The 22,278-nt window shown below is 51.4% G+C and overlaps 1 protein-coding gene and 1 long non-coding RNA gene across 3 annotated transcripts in view; one reads left to right on the top strand and one right to left on the bottom strand.

Annotated features, from left to right (window-relative positions):
- Positions 1-399: 399 nt before the first annotated feature.
- Positions 400-12,225, bottom strand: LOC139081185 (uncharacterized). Of its 2 annotated transcripts, XR_011536303.1 has the most exons (6): positions 12,162-12,225; positions 11,467-11,634; positions 6,866-6,938; positions 6,384-6,514; positions 2,086-6,240; positions 400-821 (listed from the first exon to the last, which is right to left on the bottom strand). It is a non-coding gene; the product is annotated as an uncharacterized lncRNA (long non-coding RNA). The 2 variants fall into 2 exon arrangements; XR_011536304.1 differs by lacking the exons at positions 6,384-6,514; positions 6,866-6,938; positions 11,467-11,634; positions 12,162-12,225 and adding an exon at positions 1,466-1,633 and having other exon boundaries at positions 400-760; positions 2,086-2,173.
- A 284-nt stretch (positions 12,226-12,509) lies between these two features.
- Positions 12,510-22,278, top strand: part of LZTS1 (leucine zipper tumor suppressor 1) — a 50,301-nt gene continuing 40,532 nt past the window's right edge. The window contains exon 1 of the mRNA XM_070606635.1: positions 12,510-12,710. The gene's annotated coding sequence lies outside the window, so the exon portion shown is untranslated. The remainder of the gene's footprint in view (positions 12,711-22,278) is intronic.

The following is a 22,278-nucleotide window of genomic DNA, read 5'->3' as shown; positions in this document are numbered from 1 at the left end:
CTTTGTCCCCATTCTTGATGTTTTCTTCAATGTGAAGTGTGGCATTACTGGTGTCTATCACCCAACAGGAGGGATTTCTTGAAATATTAGGAAGCTCATTGCCCACTGACTCAATCCACATTCTCCAATCTGGTCCTTGTTAGTAACAAAGGTGGTGTCTTCATTTTTCAACCACATCCACCTTTTCTTTGTCTTATTGATAATTGGTTGTGAGTGCAGAGTAGAAAAGAGTGGTGCTATTCAAACCCCTAAAGAACACCATCTTCGAATTGCACAGTAGTTCACAAGGCATGATTTGGTAGGTGGGGTGGTGCATGATAACTTGCATTTCTAATAAGTTCCCACACTTTGAAAACGACAGGACAAACAATAGGAGACTATTGATCCCACAGACACGACTATCCTTGGATAATACTTTAATTTCACACTTAAAGGACCTCTTTTAAGAGCCCTGTTGGTCTTAATATATGTTACAATGTCTAAAACCAAGCTCAGAATTTCTGAAGGCCATCCATGAGCTGATTCACCTTCATTCTGTGCTTGCAACTGGACGAGCAGTTGTGTTCCATGTCGGAAGTAGGTGGTGGCCAATGAACACTTGATCCAGTGCCATTTCAAACGGCAGCCTTCAAGTTCTACAGAAACGAAAAAGCTCTCCCAACTCAAACTGCTGAAGGCTGACCGCAGGGACCACAGATGCATATCTCCACCCCTTCAGAGAGCCAGCCTCTGAGTCTCCTTCTCGGTTGTCCTTCAAAGGCTGGACGGAGTGACAAGAGAAACTGAATGACTGCTAATTCCACCACAAGTTTGGAGAGTATCTGTTGACGCATAAGACACCCCTGTTATAACAGGTACCATTTAGATTAAAAGCAGTAAATGTCCTCTGATTCAGGTGACAAGTGGTTGGGGTCATGAGCCTTGCTTTCAGCACACACATGAAGGGGAATAGGGAAAATGCTCATCTTGTAAGGGAGGTACCAGGTCTGAAACTGAGACACAAATGGATAAAGCCCAGAAGACAGAAGACAAAAGTTTAAGAGAATGAAAGCCCTCTACAGGTAAGGAGAGAATTATGAGGCACTCAGACACTTGTAGTGTCTTAAAGAGTCTGTGCTCTGGAGTCTGTGCATCCACATCCCTCTTCTGAGAGATTCCTTAAGTGTAAGTAAGCATGCTAGTTTCCACACAAGGCCACAGTCCTGCCCATAGCTCATTGGACCAGAGACAGAGCCAATAGCCAGGGCTGTATGGGCACCTGATTCTTGAGAGGGATGGCTGACTTAATCAGATCTGGGCGTTGAAAAGTAGCAAATGATGCTGACAGAATGCTGCAGAAGTGGAAAGACACAGAGAAAAGACAACAGGAAGAAACCAAGAATAAAAAGAAACCACAGGCAGAAGTAGGAAGGAAAAGAACAGAGAGCAGAGTAAGAAGGAGAGGTGGAGGAGTGAGAGCACTTACACCGCAGCCGGTCCCCAGGGCTGTCCTCCTTCTGAAGCTGCTGTGCTCACCTCCTCTCCCCTGCTCAGAATGCCTTCACTGGGGCTCTGCAGAAGCTTTCTTTGTCCTTACAATAAACTCCCATAAACTGAGACAGCCTAAGCACATATCTAGTTCTTGGAAACATATCTTTGTTAATAGAAACAGAGACAAGAAGAGATTGTTACAGACTAGAATCTTGGGCCCAAACCAAAAAGATGAGATTTAAGATGAGTAAGTTGTGAATTGCTTCATTTCAATTTCAAAAAGTGACCAGGTCTAACTGGTCAGTAGAGCCTCTAGATTTCAGGGGAAGGCAGCAATACCATGCACGTGGTTAAAAGCAAGCTCAGTCTCAGCTCGCCTTCCCGGAAGTTTAGTGTGTGGGGAGAGAGAGAGAGAGGGAATGGCATTCTGCCTTGAGCAAATACTGGATTGATGTGAGCTCTTCAGAGCCCCACATGGTATAGAGACCCTAACTAGACAGCACGTGGGCACACAGAAACAAGCATGGTTGTGGGAGCACAGGGGAGGGGGCCTAGATGTCCCTGCACCTCCTAGACTACCTTGCCTCCCATGGCCTCACATCCCCCTCAACTGACCTGTTCAGTGACTGTACTCCCCAGCAGACTGCAAGCTTCATGAGGACAAGGACACATCTGTGTTCTTCACTGCTCTGTTCCTAGCACCTAGCACAGTGGGTTAAAATCATATTAAATGAGTAACAAGTAAAATGGGAACATTAAATTTAAAAGGGAGGAAATTCAAGTGGACTGAATTGTGGTTTTCAAATATTTGCAAGAGTTTCAGGTGGAGGAGAGAGCAGTCTTACTAGGGCTGCTCAAGAGAGCAGAGTAGCAGAGGGGTGAGAGGACCGTCCTGCAGTCGGAGCCCTGAGCTCACTCCCAACTCACGCTGGCCTCGCCACTCAGACCTGAGGCATCGTTTCATCATTTCTAAGTTCTCTTCGGGCTTCAACATGTAATGAAGCATGAAATGATGAGTAGACATTACTGAGAGAGAGATTTTTATTTTAATTTCACCAAAACTCTCCAGCATTTATAGATGTCAAAAATAAATTGGTTTGTTTCATAAAATAGTGCGTTCTCTGTTGATGTAAATCGTCAAGCTGCATTGGAGAACCACCTGCACCGTGTGCTGCGGCAAGGATGCTTGCGTTAGATGCGATGTTGGGCAGCAGGACTTCTAGTTCTGTCAAAGCTATGAAATTCTAACTACCACAGGTGGAGTGTTTCCGTTTGGACATCAAGAATGTGAACCAAAGAAAGAAGTGGCTTCTGCTTTATTCTGTGGCTTGGCAAGTATGTGACTGAATCTCGCTGAGCCTCCATTTCCTCATCTGCTGGGGGGATCGTGATATATGCCCTTCCTACCTGAAGAGGTTGGCAAAGATCAAACAAGATAATGTTTGGACTTGGAAAATGTAAAGTGTTCTACAAACACACTGTCTGCTCCAGAGGGAGGAAAGGAAATCCCAAAGGCCCATATCGTCTGCCCTCCAGGCCAAGATTCTGTCCGAGTAAAATAAGAGTGTTGGTCCTCAATTCCCCGAAGACACCTTGAAGATACTTTGCCCCTCTCTCTCCCTGCCTGGCGATAACAGAGCTGGTAACTCGTTCTGTCAGTTGTGGTGGTTCCACTTGCCGCATGAATGTCAAGCTCACTGGACCACAAGTTAATATATAAGGTCTTTTCCCTTTCTTCATGGGTACAATCCTGTTAAATTACCCCTTTATGCTCACATCAATTTTTTTTTTTTGCTTTTTAGTTTTAAGTCCTAAAATAGCATATTCCATTCGACTGCTTTAGTGCTTTCAAGGCAGTGCCTGGCGTCATGGGAGTTTAATGCAAACCAGAGTGGAGTTGGCTGAGCTTCAAGACAGCCAGAGCACACCAAATGGGTGTCGTCAAGGACAGTCTCGACATCCCAGGAGCCCACCTACATGGCAGCCTTTCATTCACAATCCCCTCAGCCACATGCAAACCAAATGGAAACACAAGATGGTTTTTTTTCATCTCCATTTTACTGAGAGGAAAACCTAAGTACAAAACACTTAAGCGCCTTTACAAAGATCGCTTGGCCCCACCAGTGCTGGACCAGAGCTTACAAATTTGGCTTCCTATTGGCACATTACTCTTGCTACTAAGCCTTCAGACTCCATCACATGGTTCAGCATTTCCCATGGGTTGATTCTATTCCCAGCTCACTCTTGTAGTCTTCCACCCGCCGCCAGCCTGGCTAGGAAAGCCTCTGACTTCCATCGAGGTCCCTTCTCAGGCAATCCGGAAAAGGCCCAGAACAAGAAAGGTCCTCAGCTCAAGAGGAAGGGACCAGGAGAGCCAGCCAGCTTCTGCTGGGACATTTCAGCGTTGGGCCCTTACAGCTCTCAGAATACTGGGAACAAGTGTAAGTGAGGAGCTTAAAGTCTGCAGGAGGGAGGGGGGATGCTGAGTGAAGGGGAGGCCCCAGCTACGAGCGAGCGCACAGCTACTCACAGTTTAAAAGCACTTTCCTGCTGTCACCTGCTGGGTCCTGGTGATGATGCAGTGAGATCTGAGGTCTGGCAGATGGGGCGCTGTCCGCTTTACAGAAAGTCAGCCCAGGTTACATGACATCCATGGTCACGTAGCTGGTGAATGTCAGAGCTGCCCGTGAACTGCAGTCTTCAGATGGCACTGGAAGATTCTGTCGCCCATAAATGAATCTCAAGCATTGACTCTCATTTACAGAGATATATTTAGGAAAAGAAGTCTCTTTTTTGGTCTCCCAGAAACAACACCAGAAACTCTGCCCGCCCTTCTCCCTCTGCAAAAAGCTGACCCCATGCTATAGCTAGGAGGTTTGCTCACACGTTTCTCCTTCCAGGTGAGGGAGGTCCCTTCTCCCTAGATCTGGCTTTTCTATGAGAACCCCAAAAAGAGAGGCTGGAGATGTTTGTTCTTACTTTTCAAAGCAGTCAGAGACTTCCTCATGCCCAGAGGGAAAGGGACTGTCCCGAAAACACTCCTGCACAGGAGTCCCCTCTTTCTTCTCCCTCCCTCCCCTACCTGCCCCCCATGGAGATTGCTCACCATTCCCTAGCACCCCTTCCTTGCCAGCACAGCCAGCCTGCCAGCTCACACTTCCTGCCTTCTCAGCAGGCAGCCTCTCCTTCAGCACCAATGAGGGCGGAGGGCTGGGCAGGCCAGCAGAACGCAGGTCTGAGGGGAGGCGAGCCTCGGCAGCTCTCCTAGGGGAGCCCCGCTGCCCGCCCGCATGGCGCATGGCGCAGCGCAGGGCCTGGCGGCAGAGCCTCCCCGCAAGTTGGAACAGGACTCCCGCCTCCGCTCTCAGCAGTCGGCTTTAAATAGGATTAGTGAGAGAGAACATTCTAAACACTGCTCTGAGAGGTTCCAGAACAGGCAGCCGGCTACTTCCTCTCAAGCTGCCATTTCGGGCCAGATGCCCTGGCTGCCTCCCCTAAGTTGGAGCTAACTCTTTTGCACTCAGCATTCCCGCTCTGCTCTGAACCTAACCTTAGGCTTTCAAGGACAAAATGAAGTCCTATTGTCCCCCCAACTAGCTCCTCAGCCCATGGCTAGTGCCAGAGAGCTCCCTGTGGCCTCATTCGTTAGACTGGTTATCTTCTTTGATAAAATTCGCGGGGCTTAGGGAAGAGGGTGGGAGGGGGCTGGGAGGAAGCAACAGGAAGCTGTCGTATACACCTTAGTGTGAAGTGCTCTGTTGTACAGCAATCACAGTGCCCCTGAGAACTGCAGCAGATACTCTTAATCTACTGTACTTTTTTCCTGTGTCCTCCTTGTGGAATTACATTGTTAATATCACTCAAAAGTGCCAGAAATTGAGGATATGGGGGCAAGAGACTTGGCCAAGGTCACACAGCTACTAGGTGCAGAGTAGAAGTCAAACCCAGGTCTGCAGCTCCGGTGTACACACGCAGAACGCCGTTCTTTTCCACTATACTGTGCTGAATGGACTTCAGGTCAAGAGTTTCTAATGGAAGGGATAGGGTAGAAAAGGCCCTGGGTTTCTGATCAGGCAGGGGCCAGGGGGCGGGTGGTAAAGAGAACAAGGAAACAGCTACAGAGGGGTTTCCCGCAGCGGTGCATGCTGGGCCCTTCACCGGCGCTAACCTCCCCCTACCCCACCACCCTGAGAAGGAGGTGCCACACCAGGAAGCTCAGCCAACTGCTGCTCCTGTGCTCGGTGCCTCAACTGGACCTGCAGCCAAATGGTCAGCGTCTACCAAGAGCCCATGGGGGGAACGCTCACGAGGCTGCTGCAACAGTCCTTCTTCGCTGTCGTTCCCGGTGACCTCAGGTAAAAGAGAGTCAGAAGATGCTGGACAGGACCACGGAGATTACCTTGTACGACCCCCACCCTCTCCACTCCTCTGCCCTCTTCCCCTTCTCCTCTATTTTTGCAGGAGGTAAGATTGAGGTCTTCTCGATGGAGACTGTAGTCAGTCTGGGAATCAAAGCAAAATATACGGTCGACGCCTAGAGAATTCGATACACAAAGTGAAGGGTGTGAAGCTAACCCAGAAGACACGGGGAGAAGAGCGATGCAGGTTGAGAGGCACACTGACTTGGAGGACTCAATCAGGAGGCCAGCTGGCCCCAGGAGCCCCAGCCGAGGGCAGCCCCTCGTCCCAGACGACCAGTCTTGGACCTCACCAGCTCTTAGGGAGACAGCATCAGACCTTCCTTTCGTCTCAGATTCCTGGAGCAGATTCCTGAGTAAATGTGTACATTAAATGTCAGCAAACAGGGTCTCAAATGCCCCTCTGCCATTTCTCCCTGCCCCCAGCGGGAGTAAATGAGCATGCCAACATTTCCCACAGGGGACCAACCGATGCCCCGGAAGTCATGGTCTTACCTGCTCTATTCGTTTAAACGAGTTTAGGGCTACAAACAAATGTGAGCTTGACAGAGACCGCTTGCCAAAGGTCTCCCTCAAAACTGACAAAGGTCATGCCAACTTCTTTGTCTGTATGATGTTCCTCAGCCCTGGGGAGAAATTAGCTCAAAGTCGATTTGTCCATTAGTCTTCACCCATGTGCTCAGCACCGGGCTGCGTGTTATTAGGGAGACAGAAAACTACGAGGTGGTCCCTGCCCTCATTTAGTCATTAAATATTTTTTGAGCATCTATCATGTGCCGATCATTGAGTTGAGCACTTAAAAATCCTATAGGAAAATGCGATTCATTCACCTGAAACAACAGAACACAAATTACAAGGTGCACAAGGAAGGAAAGAACAGTGGGACCCAGATGTGTATTCGACAGGACTTCAGTGGGGTCGGTGGGGGGAGCCAAGAGGGCTGGGTCAGGGTTTGGGGAGGGCCTCAAAAGACTCACCATTCCGGCTTGAATGAAGGCCAGGGCACAGGAGGTGGAAGTGGCTTGGCGAAGGTGAGGAAGCAGTGTGGAACTGCAGAGATGTACATGTTGGGAAGAGGAGAAAAACGGATGAGCCGGTAGGGATGGGGCACATTGTAGAGGTCTCTGAGAACTAAGCAAAGGAGCTGAAACTTGCTGGTCGAGGGGGAAGCTATTTTATCCCTTATGCTTACAGCCGTTCTGCGAGGCTCCAATTCACTTTGGGGGTCTCTAGCCTTGGGTAGAGCCGAGGAGAGTCGACTCTAGAGAGACAGCCTAGAAAAGCAGAGAAAGCAAAGGCTTTGGATGGACTTGCATTCCAATATTCTTTCCTCCACTTACTAGTGGTGGGATTTGGGTCAAATTATTTAACCACTGAGCTGAAATTTCTTCATTTGGAAGATGAAGAGGTAATGATTTCTACAATTATTAAAGATACTATTGATAAAATGTCCAGCAAAGATGAGATACTAGGCAAGCAATGATTGTTAGTTCTCTCCACAGCTTCCTACTTTCCCCTTGAAGACAAAGGTGAGACGTATACATATGTCCCAGTATCTATTCCATCCCCAATCAACTGATCAAAGCCAATGACAGTAGTCTCAGTGAAGTTGCTATGATTGCTGGATGATGGGGCCAAGCCTATCCAGAGTTAGCTGACAGCCTTCCAGGAAAGATTTCTTGATCCTAGGAAAGAGCGGCAAGAGCAAAGGTCATTTATTCCTCAGCCCATTGCTGGGTTCTGGGTATAACAACTACAGTGGTAGATCCAACCTGCAGTCATGGAGCAACTGTCCTGAGAGCAAAGCCCATGCTCTGAGGACAGCAGAAGAGAGCAATGGAAACCTGATCTGATGCCATTCGGAAGTGAGATATGAACTAACCCTAATCTCTAAATTTATTAATTGATGAGATTTTTTCCTATTGTTTAAGCTAGTTTGATTCAGCTTTAGACAATTTCTGTTACAGTTTTAGACAAACTAGTCAAAACCATGGAAGAGATAGATTCCAGAACAGGTGATGGATGGGCCAGGACTTGTCAGAGCTAGGATGCCGAATTAGAAACAGCCTATTAAATCCTATGAAAAAGACATGGGGGTGGGGGGAGGCGGGGGGTGGTAAAATCAGAATACTTCCCTCTCATTTCTCTGTAATCTAGATCAACCCAGTATTTACATCGAAGGGTTTGCTAAATGATTATCACATGAGCCTCGTCAGCTCGTGGCTGAACAAAGCTTACTCACCCTGGAAGCTAGTTAGTGCCGTTTGAGCCCAGTTTTATGTTAGTCAAGGTGGCGGGTTCACTATTGTTTGCTCAGGGGAAGGCTGCCTGCCTGTGATCTACTGTGTTCAAACCAAACCACATTCAGGCACGGTATCAGTCACACAGTTTCTGAGGCAGCTATCAGACGCGTGCCTTAAAACCCTGGGCTCCCAACTCCAGCGAAGCTGGGCCAATTTCTCATCTTGCTCTTTGACTCAGTTTTCCTTTTCAGTGAAAGAGCAGGATGGACATATTTCCTAAGGGAACTCTAGCATGTTACTGGGGACGAGTCATCCCTGAATAGGGATTCCGAGGCCAGAAACTTCTCTCCGAAGAGTGTTTGTTCCCTCGACAACTTGCCTGGTCTCCTGAACCTGAATACAGGTTAAGCACTCAGAGCGAAGATACAGATAATAACACCACCGATGACGATGAGGTGGATGCTAAAGAGTTCTTGAAGTCACATAGCAGTTTCTAGGAAAGAGAAGCACTAGTTGCATTTTGTCTCACTTGTCTTCCTAACACCCTAAGAAGTCAAGGAGGCGACGTTCCTCCCAATGCAAAGGGGAGTTTACTGAAGCCTAGAGATAAGAGGTGCACAGGGACACGCAGGTAAGGAATGTAAATTCTGGTTGTAATTGCTGCACATCCAGGGGAACTGTTTTCTACCCTGGAGAGAGACAAGGTACTGGGGGCGCATCCTCTAAGGTCAGGAGGCATTGGCTCAGCCTGCAGGAAACCCAGCCTTCCTGTACTCTCCTGGGGTAGCTGGGAGATGGGTGGAGCAGCAGCAGCCTGTTGAGCCCTTAGAGCTTCACTCAGAGATCTAGCATTATAATATTCTCTCATCTGCTTTTGGAGATTACCCAACCTCAGTTAAATATAGTCAGCCTTTCTTATCTCCGAAGATAAGGCCCTGGATTTTTAGACTTGAAATAATATTAAAAATTATTTGACATTTTTCACTTTTCCTACCACCTTCTACTTCATTAATTCTTTTTATCTTTGCATGATTGTCACAAGATGGATAAGGCAAATGTTATTAGGTCCATTTTACCAATAAGGTTGTGACAAGTCCGAGTCTTAATATTGAATAAGAAAACTGTTGGTCTTTGAATGAGAAACTTACAGAAGAGTTGAAGAGACAAACAAGAAACTGGGAAAGTTTTTAAATTGTGATTGAGAAAGGCAGAGGTGTTTCTAATCCAGACAAGCTGCTGGCTTAACTGGTCCATGGGTCTGGTCCTGTGTGGCCAATCTTAGGTCCTAGAGATGAAGAACAGAATGATAAGCCAGAATACTAAGCTACTTGAATCTCAGGTGATGAGTAGATGAGAATGGCAGGGAATATTTTTTTTAATAAGAACATGCCTTGTGACCCAGCTTTCTAGACTCAGCCCAGGCAAAGAAGAACCTGAGGGATGCAGAGGTTCAGATGGGATACCCAGAGCCCAGGAAGGGCAGCACTCCTACTAGACAAAGGAGAGAGGAGCCACAGTGAAGATCTCACCAAGGGTGTTAGGGGCAGACATACCCAGCCATTGCACGGCCATAGCCAACAGCTAAATCAGGGAGCTAACTATGGCTTTGTACTTCTGGAGACCACATTCTCAAGGCCTTTGTGAACACACACAGACACACACACACGCGTACATGCTGCACCATCACAGTTCTCCTCCCCTCATCCTGCTTCCTTACTTTCACTGCACTCTCAAAGTCCCCGGCTTCATCTATGAAGCATCCCTTGCACAAGGTGTTTCTATTGTTCCATGCTGTATCCAGCTTTCACCCCTCACACACCCCGCAGCCACTGCTCACACCTAACCCACACATTAGAAGAGGGCTGCAGGGCCGGCCTTATGGTGTGGTTGTTAAGTTTGTGTGCTCTGCTTCTGTGGCCCAGGGTTCGCAGGTTCGGATCCTGGGCATGGACCTACACACTGCTCATCAAGCCATGCTGTGGCAGCATCCCACATAAAATAGAAGAAGATTAGCACAGATGTGAGCTCAGGGCTGATCTTCCTCACAAAAAAAAAAGAAGAAGAGGCCTCCATGTCAAGCTCATCTTCTACCCAGAATGCCCCTGACAGAGACCCACAGTGCGTCAGTGCTGGAGGAGGGCCCTTAAAGCATATCTCATCCAAATTACTCACTCTGCAGATGGGGAAACTGAGGCCTAGCCAAGAACATGGTTTTGTCCAAGAGCATTTAAATAGCCAGGTGAAGGGCCAAAACAAGGAGCAGGCCTCCAGGATCCTTTTGCTCTCCACATGGAATTTCACATCTGAAGACGAAAAAATGATGATGAAGTCTGGAGCCCACCAGATCCCTTCCTCTGCCTTCCAAGAGTCAGCCCTTTCTTTAAGTGGCTGGAATGTTTGATCTACATTAACCCATTCAGCAAATATTCCTGAGAAACTCCCACCTGTGAGGCACCACATCTGCCTTTGGAAATAGAGGTCGAGTCTAGCCCCCGGCCCCAGACAGCACACACCCTAGGGAAAGACAGACTTGCAGTCACGGCCACCATGCAAGCAAGCAGACCTGTGTTGTGCCAATGAATGGGCCCCAAGAAGCATGGGGCTTAGAGAAAGGAGCCGCGGCTCCGCCGGGGGCGATCAGAGAAGGCAGGAGGACTGCACCTTAGGACTCAGATTTTGAGAGGGAGAGTTAAGAGGAGCAGGAAAAAGGCTTTTACACTGAGGGATGAGTGTGTACAAAGGTGAGGAAGAAGAGGTGAGGTTCAGAGAAGGCTGAGTAGCCTTTGTGGTTTACACATAGAAGGCGCAGCATTCCTTGTAATAACTGCCATGTGTATGTACTTACCACATGCCAGGGGTTCTTATTTAATCCTCACAACAAGCCTATGAACTAGGAATTCACTCATTTAACAGATATTCATGGAGTGCCTACTCTGTGCCAGGCAAGTTCCAGGTGTTGGGGATGGCCAAAGAGACCAAGTCTCTCAGCCATGAACCAGAGAGCCGTCCCTGCTCTCAGGGAGTTCAGCTGCTTGGAATTATCCCCCTGTCCACAAATGAAGAAGCTGAGACCTGGGGAGCTGGAGGACTGGCTCAGGCCACACAGACGAGAAGGGGCAGAGCCTGTCTGCGCTCTTAACCCAGCACTGTGCTGCCTCCCCGATGCTGCAATTGAGAGCTGGCCTCTTCAGGGTTAAGATCTGGAGGCAGTGAGGATCCCTTTCAGGGTTTTGAGTAAGGGACAAAACGGTGTGGCTTCCCTTCTGGCTGGCTTGCTCGTTCCACCTACACTCAGAGGCCAGCCACCTCAATCTCCCCCCTCCACACATACACACCTCTTTAGGCTGAGGCCGACACTCTCTGGGCGGAGCTACGCCTGGTTTTATCAGATTCGCTTCGGAGCACCCTCAGGACCACAGCCTCGTGCACCACCTGGCACCCCACTTAACTGACCCTTTATCCAACCGTAGTGTGTAAGCTTGGTTCCCCTCCCAGGTCAACGGCTAGAAGATGAAAGTGAGAGTGGTAGAGAAAATGATAGCGTTAGAACCATACTGGGTGAGATTACTAGCTATAAACTTGAAACAGGCCTCAGCGTTAGCCTGAAATTCAGTCCCTGGCAGGGAGCTGGGCAAGTTTGCCTTTGCAATGTCTTGGGAGGGAGTGCCAGGGCTCCCGGCTGTATGCTGGCCTGAGAAGCAGCGCCCCTTGTGAGGCTGCTGGTCCGGTCTGGGAAGCTAGAAATCCAGGCTTTCCGTGGGGTTTGGGGGTTGGAATGGGGAGAGGGTGCTGGGAAAAGGAAACTGATGAGGAAGGGGTGATAGAGGAGGGGAAAATGTAGAAAAGGATAAAGAGAAGGATGGATAAAGGAAATCCGAAGGAGTAAAACCTGAGCGCAGGTGATAAAAGCAGGGGATGGGGGCAGACGGGAACAGTTGGAGAAAGGGAAAGACTGGGCGGACAGGGCGGGGTCTGGTGAAGTGAGAGCGGAGAGATGGGGCCGGTCCTCGCAAGGCGGACGCGAACGAACCGGGAGGTCTAGCAGCCCAGCTGTCAGCGGGAACAAAGGCGGCCCGGCGGGGACCAGGCTGGGTGGCGCCCAGGCCAATGAGCGGCGCCTGCCCCGCCCCGCCCGACTCTGGCCAATCATCGGCGTCGACCCCGCCCCGCCCCGGCCAGTCAGCGGCCCCGGCCCTGCCGGCCCCGCCCCACCCCGCCGGCCCCGCCCCGCCAGCCCCTCCATGGCCAACGAGCGGCGCTGGCCCCACCCCTCCGGCCCCGCCCCGCCCTGCAGTCCCCGCCCCACCCCACCCCGGCCAATGAGCGGCGCCGGCCCCGCCCCGCCCGGCCCCTAGACCCGCGCAGAGGCCGGCGCGCCGGGAGCGGGCGGGCGCCGGGAGCAGACGCGCGGGCGGGCGCGGGTCCCGGAGTCCTCCTCCGCCTGGTCCAGCCGCCAGCTCCGCGAGATACCGGGCGCCGTGGGACGCGCCCGGCCCGGCCGCTTGGGAGAGGAGAGACGGGAACGCAGCGCGGACACGCGCGGCAACGATTCTGGAGCCAGCCCCCGCGCAGGAGGCAGGTAGGGTGCGCGGAGAGGCTCCCGTCCCTCCGAGAAGCGTCTGCGGCCGACCCGGCGCCCCACTCCGGGGAAACCGCGCTCCCCGCGGCGTGCCGGCGCGTCCGTCCGGCCGTCTGTCTGTCGGATCTCCAACTGTCTTTGTCTCTGCACGCAGCTGTCAGGGTCTGCCCTCTGCCGGGGTGGGTGCTGCCGGTCCGGTCCCAGCCCCGGGAAAGGGTGGTGCGTCCGTCCTTCTGTCTTTGTCTCGTCTCTTGCAGACCGGGTTTATCGACTCCCCGCCCGAGTCTGATCTTGATGGACGTCAGTATGGGTGACAGTGATGTGGGAGGTGAGGAAGCCGGAGGTGTGCGTGAGGCCGGAGGGGCCTGGCCCCGGGCGGAGGGCCTGACAGCTGGGACCGGACACTGAACTTTCCGTCTGGAACTTAGGAGATGGGCTGTGTCCGCGCTGGTGGCGGGGACTCAGATGCGGTTAGAGGTTAGGAATACTTCCCTGAAGGATATGTCACACTGACTGGGGTGGATAGAGAGGGGAGTGATGAACCTGGATGTTGAAGTGGGCCCCTGAAGCTGCAGGTTACCGCAGTCAGTCCTGGACATGAAGGTCGGCCAGAGCAACACAGACACACAGACAGACACACACACACAATCTCACACCTATGCACGGGCCACATTTACTTCTTTCTCTCATCCAGCACAAGCAGCCAGCCCCCAGCTGCCTGTCCATCCCTAAACACACACAGACACACACACACACCATTTTACATGCTTAACTCCAACCTTCAGAGCACAAAGTTCAGCAGCAACAGGCACCAAAACACTAACGGCCAGGTGGTCTTTCTCTTTCCTGCTCCAAGTGGAAAGGATTAAACTGGGAGCAAGTGAGTATTCTGCTCGCCCACGAGTGTGTCAGGCCTGGAAAAATGTTCCGGACCTGTTAGCTTCAGAGCCCTCAATTTTCCAGGAACAAGGAGTGCTTAGGGATCTGAGCAACTAAAGTTTCTGGGTCCTTTCTCTTCCATCCACACCCTCCTGCTGGCCGTCAGCCCTTCTGCTCTGGTCTCGGGTGCTTGAGTACAGAGTTCTGGAGAGCTCTTGGCAGAGGCTGTGCCAGATAAGGGTCTCCTGCTTTGCTGTAAGTGCAGTCTAATTGTAACTGTGGGAGCCGAGGAGCCCAGCCGCAGAGATGAGCTGTCCGCTTGGCAATTCTTCCTGTAGCAGAGACCCTTGAGAAGAGTCTGTGGGCAGGGCCAAGAGAGTGCTTGTAACCTGAGCTTACTCTGAGTTCAAAAACAATTTTCTGTGGGCATGATGGGGAAAATACAGGTGTTGGAAGTATGTATGCGTATGCACATACATGCAAATAGTTATTAGAGACAGCATTTACGGGCAGGAAGAGTGTTCATGTTCAAGGATGGAGGTGAGCAGAGTCTGTGGGTGGGACTCTGTGGGCAGAGGCATACCCACTAATCAGGTGTGGGGTTCACACCTTGTATTTATCCAGCGCCTTTCTTCTGAGGTGCTTTCTGCATATCACAGACATTATCTCATTTGTTATCTCCCTTATCCTCACAACATAACTACCAAGTTGGCTTGAAGCACAGTTAACTCTCTGTGTTCCATCAGTGAGGAAACTGAGGCACCAGAGGGGCAGGGCTTTCCCTGGGGTCACAGCTAATGGGAGCAACTGGGAGTCCAGGTACAAGGTCTCAACTGGGTAGATGTGAGTGTGGGACACTCACTCTGCTTGAGGTAAGAAGAAACTCAGGTGGAGAAAGAAGGTGTCTCTTGAAGGTGTCTGTGTGTGAGCAACAGGGAGGACGAGACATTTGAGGTAGTTCTATTTAACATTTTGGGCAGCCTCTGTGCACTTCACAAGGTAAAACCTGTTGTGACCATTCAGCTTGCGCATTTGTGTCTGAAGGAGGAGCCCCGTGTCCCTGTGTGTGCCCCACTGATGTGTGTGAGGGTGCTGCCGTGGGCAGTGTGCTGCTGTGTGGTGTGTGCCAGGAGAGCTGGTGAGGTGGCCGTGTGTGAGGGAAACGTCAGCCGCGAAGTTTGAGAAGCCGTGGGTCCGCCCGTATGGGCGGAGAGGTAGATGGGCTCCAGCCTTATGACAACGGCTTCCTAATCCCGAAAAATTATTTATATGCCTTTGTACTTATTCAGCATTCATTTGATAGGTATTCATTGGGTGCCTTCAGAATGCAAGGCTCTGGGCCAGGCAGCGAGGCGACAACGGGGAGAGAGGTGCTGGTGGCAAACCTGTGGTTAAGCAGCTGATAGACTCATGTCCTGGGTAGGATTGAACACCACTTAATACATTCCCTAGGTAGCTGTGTGCCCAGTGCTGTATTCATTATCTGGTTTAGGCCTCTCCACGGCCCTGCAGGCTGTGGAGGCCTCTCAGACGAGGAGACTCTAATAATGTAGCTGGGATCAAAAACGGAGCCGGGATTCGAACTCAGCTCAGCCCCTGGCTCGCTCTCTTTCTTCTGCTACCTTTGAATGTAGAAATGCATCTTTCTTCTCTGTAAAAGGTTCTTGCCCTGTCCCTCTACCTCCATCTAACTAGCTCCCGCTTCCACTTCTGGTTTTAATCCTAAGGATCAGCACCTCCCAGAAACCTCCTCCCGCCTCGCCCTCAGACCCGGTCGCCTGCCTTCCTGAGTTTCCATGGTCACTCCGTGCTAACCTGGCGTTTACCTGTCGGCGCCTGAAGAACCCGCAGCGATTTCAGAGGCGGAGATTGTGTCGTAAATCCCCCGCCCAGAGTACAGTGTCCGGCTCCAGTGAAAAGCCCTCAGTAAATACTGGTTTAATAAGGTAATGGGCAAGAAAAGAGCTGTCAGAGACCCTTGGCGGGGAGCGCTGTTCCCAGCAGCGGATTTCTGCATGGCCTCTGACTTTCCTGCCTCTGTTATTGGGCCAGCTCCTTCTCGGCCTTGGCCTGAAAGGCTGTGCCGTCCCACTTGCTGCCTCCAGCAGTTCAGGAGCCTGAGGAAAACCTAGCCCCACCCACCCTGCCACCCAAGCGCTCTATCTACAGGTCGATCAACAGACAAGTACAATTATATAGGTGGGAGGTGCCAGGCGTGATCTAGACTTGGGGTTTTAAAATTGTGCAGTTGGAACCCCAGGGGGCGGTGGTTCCAGGGCAATGATGAGGTGTTTCTGGGGTTTTGCCTGTAGAGAAGTATCCCAATGCTTGGGGAATCTAGGCAATTTACATGGTGGGTCTTTGAGTTTGCTTTTGAGGAGATCTTTGTTCTGCTACAGTTTGAAAACCACTGGTCTGAAATGGATACTCTCACGCTGCTGTTGAGAGTGTGAATTGCTACCATGTTTGAGGAGGTAATCTGGCCAAGATTGGCCCGAGGTCACACGGTCAGGGTCCAGTGACTCCCTTCCTATGTCCTTTACCACCTGTTTTTTTCTCCTGTGGGGCCTCCAAGGCCGATCTGCGGGCTCGCTTGGCTGGAGGCAGTGGTGAGAGGTGAGTGACCTCCACCCTTCACTCCCCAGCGCCGTCTGGTCTGGGTGGCTGGCTAAGCCAGGCAGAAGGAGGTGACAGGTTGCCACATGCCTTCCCAAGGGTCTGTAATGATTTTAGTTTTCCTTTCAAAGATCATTGATTGAGTTTGAAAACTCTGCATTTCGCTATCTGTTAAAGGTCTTATCCATGCAAGGTGCCAGGGAGACGAGGATTTAAAAAATGGCTAAATAATAGTTTGAGACTAAAATTTATGATGAGATTTGGGAAGAGGAACCAGCACACAAGAATCAATAACTACAGTGAAAATTGGACTGTACTTACTTTGAACACAGGAACTGCTCAGAAGGCAGGAGGTGAGCTGGAAGACACCAGGGAGGATGTGGTCAGGAACTGAATGCTGAAGCTGAACCTCAGGAAGGCATAAAGAGAGTGACCATAGCAGTAGCCAAGGTCATCGCCCTAAGATGAAAGCCGACAGCTGAGGAGATGGGGCTTTCTCCTCCAAGTGGAACCCTGGTGGGAGTCTGTCACCTCCTTCTGCCTGGCTTAGCCAGCCACTCAGACCAGACAGAGCTGGGGAGTGGAGAATGGGAGGTCACTCACCTCTCACCACTGCCTCCAGGTGAGCAAGTGGGCAGACTGGCCTTGGGGGCCATCCTCTGAGGGTTGGAGAAGCGGTGGGCCAGGCCAGCTGCCGCTTGGAGAGCTCCTCTGCATCTGCAGCCTCCATCCTGCTTCTCTCTCCTGCTTCCTGCCAGACACCAACCTCCACCGATGGCCTAGCACCATCCCTAGGCTTCCGACAATAATGACTTCAATAGCCCCTTTTATTTGTACAGGACTTCACACTTTAAAAAGGGGCATCATTATTATTTACAACTGTGTGAGAAGAGTTCTTTCACAATTTGACAGATGAGAAAACTGAGTGAAAACTGAATGAAGGAGTTCACCCAACATTTTCGGTGGAATGCTGGGATCTGAACCCAGCTATCCTGACTCCCATCCAGGGCTGTAACCACTCAGCTACTGGGCCTCATTCATTAAACAGATTTAGGTTCACTAAATTGTTGACAGGTGTTTAATGTAAAGAAAAAGGTTTTTAAAATTGTAAGAACTTGATTACTTCGTAATTATTGTAATTCAAACATGATAGCAGTCTTAAGAGTTTTCTTCGCTTTTTCTGTGCCCCCCCCCATTATCCCTAAGCACTTGTTATGCATATATGTTAAGTTCAATAAACAATAAACCAGGAAGTATCTAGAATAACAGCATGTCTAGTTGGGACTTACCTTAAGGAATGAAATTTATCTTATGTGGGTTCTTTTCTATAGCTAATCAATTCATAAGGTTTAGTCCACACCACTTTGAAATTATGGCTAATTTTGCTTTCACAGAATCTGAACTAATGACATTTCATTGGAATATCAAACTCTATTCCATAATCTATTTCAGTGTTTCCACCTTATTCATAAACAAATAAGTTCCAAACTAAAACAGGACAGCAGTCTCCTCGCTGGTGTGTAAGCCGTGTGTGGAAACCAGGCTTCGAGGTCATCACACATGGACACGGCCCCCCAGACAAGGAGAGAATTGCATGGAGTGTCAGTGGGCAAGAGTGTGCGACGGGTAGAGAAGAGAGGGTGGAAGATACAGCGGACAAACTGTATGTGTGTGTATGTGTGCGTGTGCGTGTGCGTGTGTGTGTGCATGTGTGTGCGCACGCGTACGCATTAGCTAACAGCTAAAACTAATTGTTCCAATCAGTCCAGCAGAGAGGGGGTTTTCCTTACTAAGTGACAGGCCAAATTGGTGTCTGAACAGATGTGATGTGGGTTTTCCCCAGGACCTGGCACACAGGCAGTGCAGGGCCTCCCTGTCCAGATCACTCATAGATTTGCTTCCACATCAGTTAATCTGCCTTCAGGATGCTGCCAGCAGATACACATACCCAACACTCGTTCTTCCATTCCCATCATCTCTCCCTTGGAGACGTGCTCTCCTCTGCTCCCCACACTCAAGGCACATCCCATAATGTGAGTCCTAAGATTCCCAGATGGCAGGACCTGGAAGATCCACACCTGTGTCTACCTGGGCTGGCCTCTCTGTGGCCTGATCTGAAGTGTGCTTCAGCGGCCACCTCCCTGATACCATAGAAATTCAGTTTCTGCCATACCCACAAGCAGTATTTCAGGTGCCGTCAGCCCCTCAGAGCTGCAGATGCTCCTAGACCACAGCATCCACCAGAAAAAGAGGGACCAGTCTAGGTGAAATGCCCAGCCCAAGGGGTGTGCAGGGACGTGGACCCCTCAAAGGTGTCAACAGTGGAGGTGGGCATTGCTCTGAAAAGCAAGTGGTATCTAAGGACAAACACTGCCCCTTGCATAAATCTAACCTCAATGCATAGACTGCCAGGTGGCTGAGGGGTCCCTGCCCAGGGTGCCAGGGCAGGGCTATGCACTTGGCTCCCTGGCTTTGGGGGCATCTTCACCCTCCTTGCTGTTGCAAAGCTCTTTGCTGCTAAATTGCCCTCCTCCTGGCAGCCTGGGCCGCTAAATTGGTCTCAACTTGCTGTACTTCCACCCACCACCTTAGTCATTATTTGCTGGCAGCATTCAGAGAGTGGGTGTAGAGCAGCTGAACATTATATTCCTGCTGGAAAGAGAGAGAGTTGAGCATAGGCATGTGGGGAAGGGGGAGAGGGAAGGAGGTCAGAGCGGAGGAGGCAGGGAAGCAAAGCTCGGGTTCACTGGCACCTTCCCCAGTGACTCCAGTAACGTGGGGCAGTGGGCAATGGGGAGTGTGGATCCTGGCTCAGTGGGAGGAGATGCAGGCACTCTAGGATGACAGGGGTCCCTGCACTATTTGGGGCTGCCCTTGCCTGGTCTGGAGGGAGGAAAGGATGTAGCTGTGGGGAGAGAAAACTCCAACCTCATCAATTCCCTGTTCCTTCCGTTCTCCAGTAGGGACTGTCATGCCTGTTGAGCATATGTTCCCATGTGTTAGTATTCAGCTCCTTCTCTATCCTTCCTCCCAGCCTAGATTATAAACGCCTTGAAAGAGAAAGTGTGTCATGCTTCAGGTGTGTTGCACCAGGCCCTGGACAGAGTCAGGGCTCAGCCCCAGATGGCTGATTGATGATGACGAGGCCTACGGTGGCCCTTCCCACCTAGACATTTCGTCTCTCCCTCTGCTGCCACAGGGTCCAAAAACCCAGGCAGGCAAGAGGAGGAGGAGTAACCAGGGAGATTTCCAGCGCTTGGTCTCCTGTCTCCGTGAGGACGCTTCAGCGAGGGCAAGGGTTACCCCACAGAAGAACACACCAGCTAGGGAAGCAGAGGCTTCAAGGCCTCCTGTCCTGGTGCAGAAGGCTCGAGGGATCTCCAGCCAACAGAGGTGGCTCCCTTGGAGAGTTCATCCAGCACCCAAGCCTTGCACTGGGCTGGCAGGAGGTGGAGAACAGAGTCGGCTCTCATGTCAGACAGCAGAGACCCATCAGGCAGAGCAGAATGACCCAGACAGGAGGTCCTCTGAGTGCCCGATGGCGTGTTTGGTTTCCCAGAGAGAGGTTGGAAGGGGAAGGCAGCGCCAACCCAAGCTGGCTTGGAACCTGGTGGGCCTCCCAGTGCAGGTCCTTTCGGGAAAACCCTGGGCCCAGAAGCCTCCACACAGCTAGGGAGCCATGCTGAGAATGTTGAGGGTCAGAAGTCTGGGGGAGTGAGCCCTGAGGCTGCTCTGGCCCTTCTGCCAGGTGCTAAGAGGCAGCTCTGTCTGAGTGTCTCCTGCAGAGGATGCCTGTGCGCGGTCTGCCCTGCCACCTTCACAGCGAGGTCAGGCGGCAGGGTTTCAGGACACTTCAGACTCAGGGCACCTCCCTTATTTATTGCAAGCCTCAGACACTCCCGCTTCGGCTCCTCCTGCCCCTCCCCTCCTCAGGAAGGGCATCTCAGCAGGGCACGCGGAGGAGGGAGGGAAGGCTTAGACTGTGCTCAAGTCTTAGGGAGACAACCTTCCCTCCTGCTGATCAAATTCCCCCAGCCCAAGCCTCAGTGGCGCCAGCAGACAAACCGCACTGCCGGCAGGTGGGAAAACAAGAGCCGCCAGGCCAGGCGGAGCCCGCAGCCTCCACCTGCACTATAAAGGGAGAAAGGGAGCGCCCGCTGAGGGCCCAGGAGGGTCCCAGCTGCCTGTGCTCCCCTGCTCAGAGGCTCTGCGCTGCCGGCGGGTGTGGGCGGGACGCTCAGCCTTTCCTGAGACCACGTTTCCTCATCCACCAGGGTGACGAGGTGCACCCGGCTTTCAAAGCCTGGGCCTCCCAGCCTGCTTCCGCCATCTGTTAGAAACCTTCTCTGATGATGGAGTGACTTCTGTCTTAGAGCTACGCAGGACCTCTAAGTCTAGGGTTCCAAGATTTACCAGGAAACTAAAGAGCTTGCGTTGAAGAAATGTCCGGTCCTCTGCACAGAAACACAACTCTCAGGGTTGAAAAGACCCTTAAATGCCATTCTGTCCACTCTCCCACAAGAAACACTTTCTCCCCCAAGGTGTTGTCTTTTCTCCGCTCACCTCTGAGAACTGCTGTTCTGGCCCAGGAACCTGTTCTTTCTGTTTGAATTTCATTCTTTTAAAGTCATGGACTGCTAGGTTCATGGCAAGTACTCTGCCAGATCCTGGGAGGAGCACAGATGAGCAAGAGGGAGACCTGCCACGAGGCGTCCCTGGCCTGGGATGGGGGAGGAGACAGATACATTAAAAAAATGTCAGTGTGCAGAGAGCCCAGTCAGTCTAAAGACTCCTCATGGATGACCTGTGGGCGGGGTGTGATTTTAAGAGATGGAGGAGGGGTAGCAAAGATAACAGACAGTAAGTGGTGGGAAACAGGCAAACTGGGTCAGGTTGAGGAGCACTTTGCGACCTGGCTGGGAGTCTGTGTATTATTTGGGAGGCAGTGGGGGCCGTTAAGTGGCAGGCAGGGGAGTGGCATTAGCCGACCTTAGTTTGGGACCTTTACCTAGCAGGGCAGTGGGGAATGGACTTGAGGGTCAGCACCTTCTTTCCAGAAATCACGTTATTTTTTAGAACACCTTTCTGTCCTCCTCCCTGTCTCCTGGTTGATAGCACATGTTCCCAGAGATCTCACACAGCCTGGAAGCGTGGGGTAGCTGAGGTTTCAAGGAGAGGGAAGTTCCTAGTCCAAGATCAAAGGTCAGGGGTCAGTGTGCTGGGTCAAGGACTTATTTATAACAGGATCGATGGGTAACACCTCTTAGCTTTGGACCTAGAAGGAATCATGGGGGAGTTTTTTTAAATGGATGAAGATGCAGAGCAGACTGGGAGGGACTTGCTCAGGGTCCCACGGTTAGAGGCAGAGCCAGGACAGCTGCTCTCACTCCAGACCCTTTCCACGAACCCACTGCTAATTGTGGATGAGGACTGAGGGGAGCAGAATTCATCAGATCCTCAAGCCCTGAGTGTTAGGCTTGCCCCAGGGGACATACATGACCTTGTCAAGGGTGGGATGTCCTCAGTCTTTATGGACTTCCCCCACCCAAGTCAAAGGAGTCCCTGGACTTCAGTGACAGCTGGATACCCAAGGCCTCCGTTTTTCTCTCCTGTCTTCTTTCTTGTCTGGGTGCTTGGCGCGTTTTACTTCTTTTCCTCCTCCTTTTCCCTTGTTCTAAAGGTTCTGCGAAGCTCCCAGCTAACGCGACAGTAAAGGCTTACTATGCCAGTCACAGCAGCTACCAGTTGGCACCTTTCAAAAATGAGAAGAAGTTCTCGGCCTCTGCCTCCAGTGTGCTCAGCTAAAACCAAATTTGAACAAGTCGGGCAGGGCGGGAGCCGCTCAGCCGCATGAGCTGCCAGTGCGTTGGCCCGGACCAGACCGGGAGAGACCGCGGACAGGCAGGGAGCTTCCCGGTGCAGGAGCCGGGTCTCCTCAAGCAGGGCCTATGTCAGTCTCAGAGAGCAGGCTCCCCCGCAGCGGGGAGCTCTCAGAACGCCGCCCCCATCTCCTCTGGAAGGTTCCTCCTCCTGGGACCTGCCCCAGAACTTCCCTCTTGCCAGCCGAGTCAGC

The sequence above is a fragment of the Equus przewalskii genome, chromosome 2, assembly GCF_037783145.1.
Source record: "Equus przewalskii isolate Varuska chromosome 2, EquPr2, whole genome shotgun sequence".
Taxonomy (NCBI): domain Eukaryota; kingdom Metazoa; phylum Chordata; class Mammalia; order Perissodactyla; family Equidae; genus Equus; species Equus przewalskii.
The sequence above is the reverse complement of the archived record's forward strand: the minus strand, read 5'-3'. Positions and strand labels throughout refer to the sequence as shown.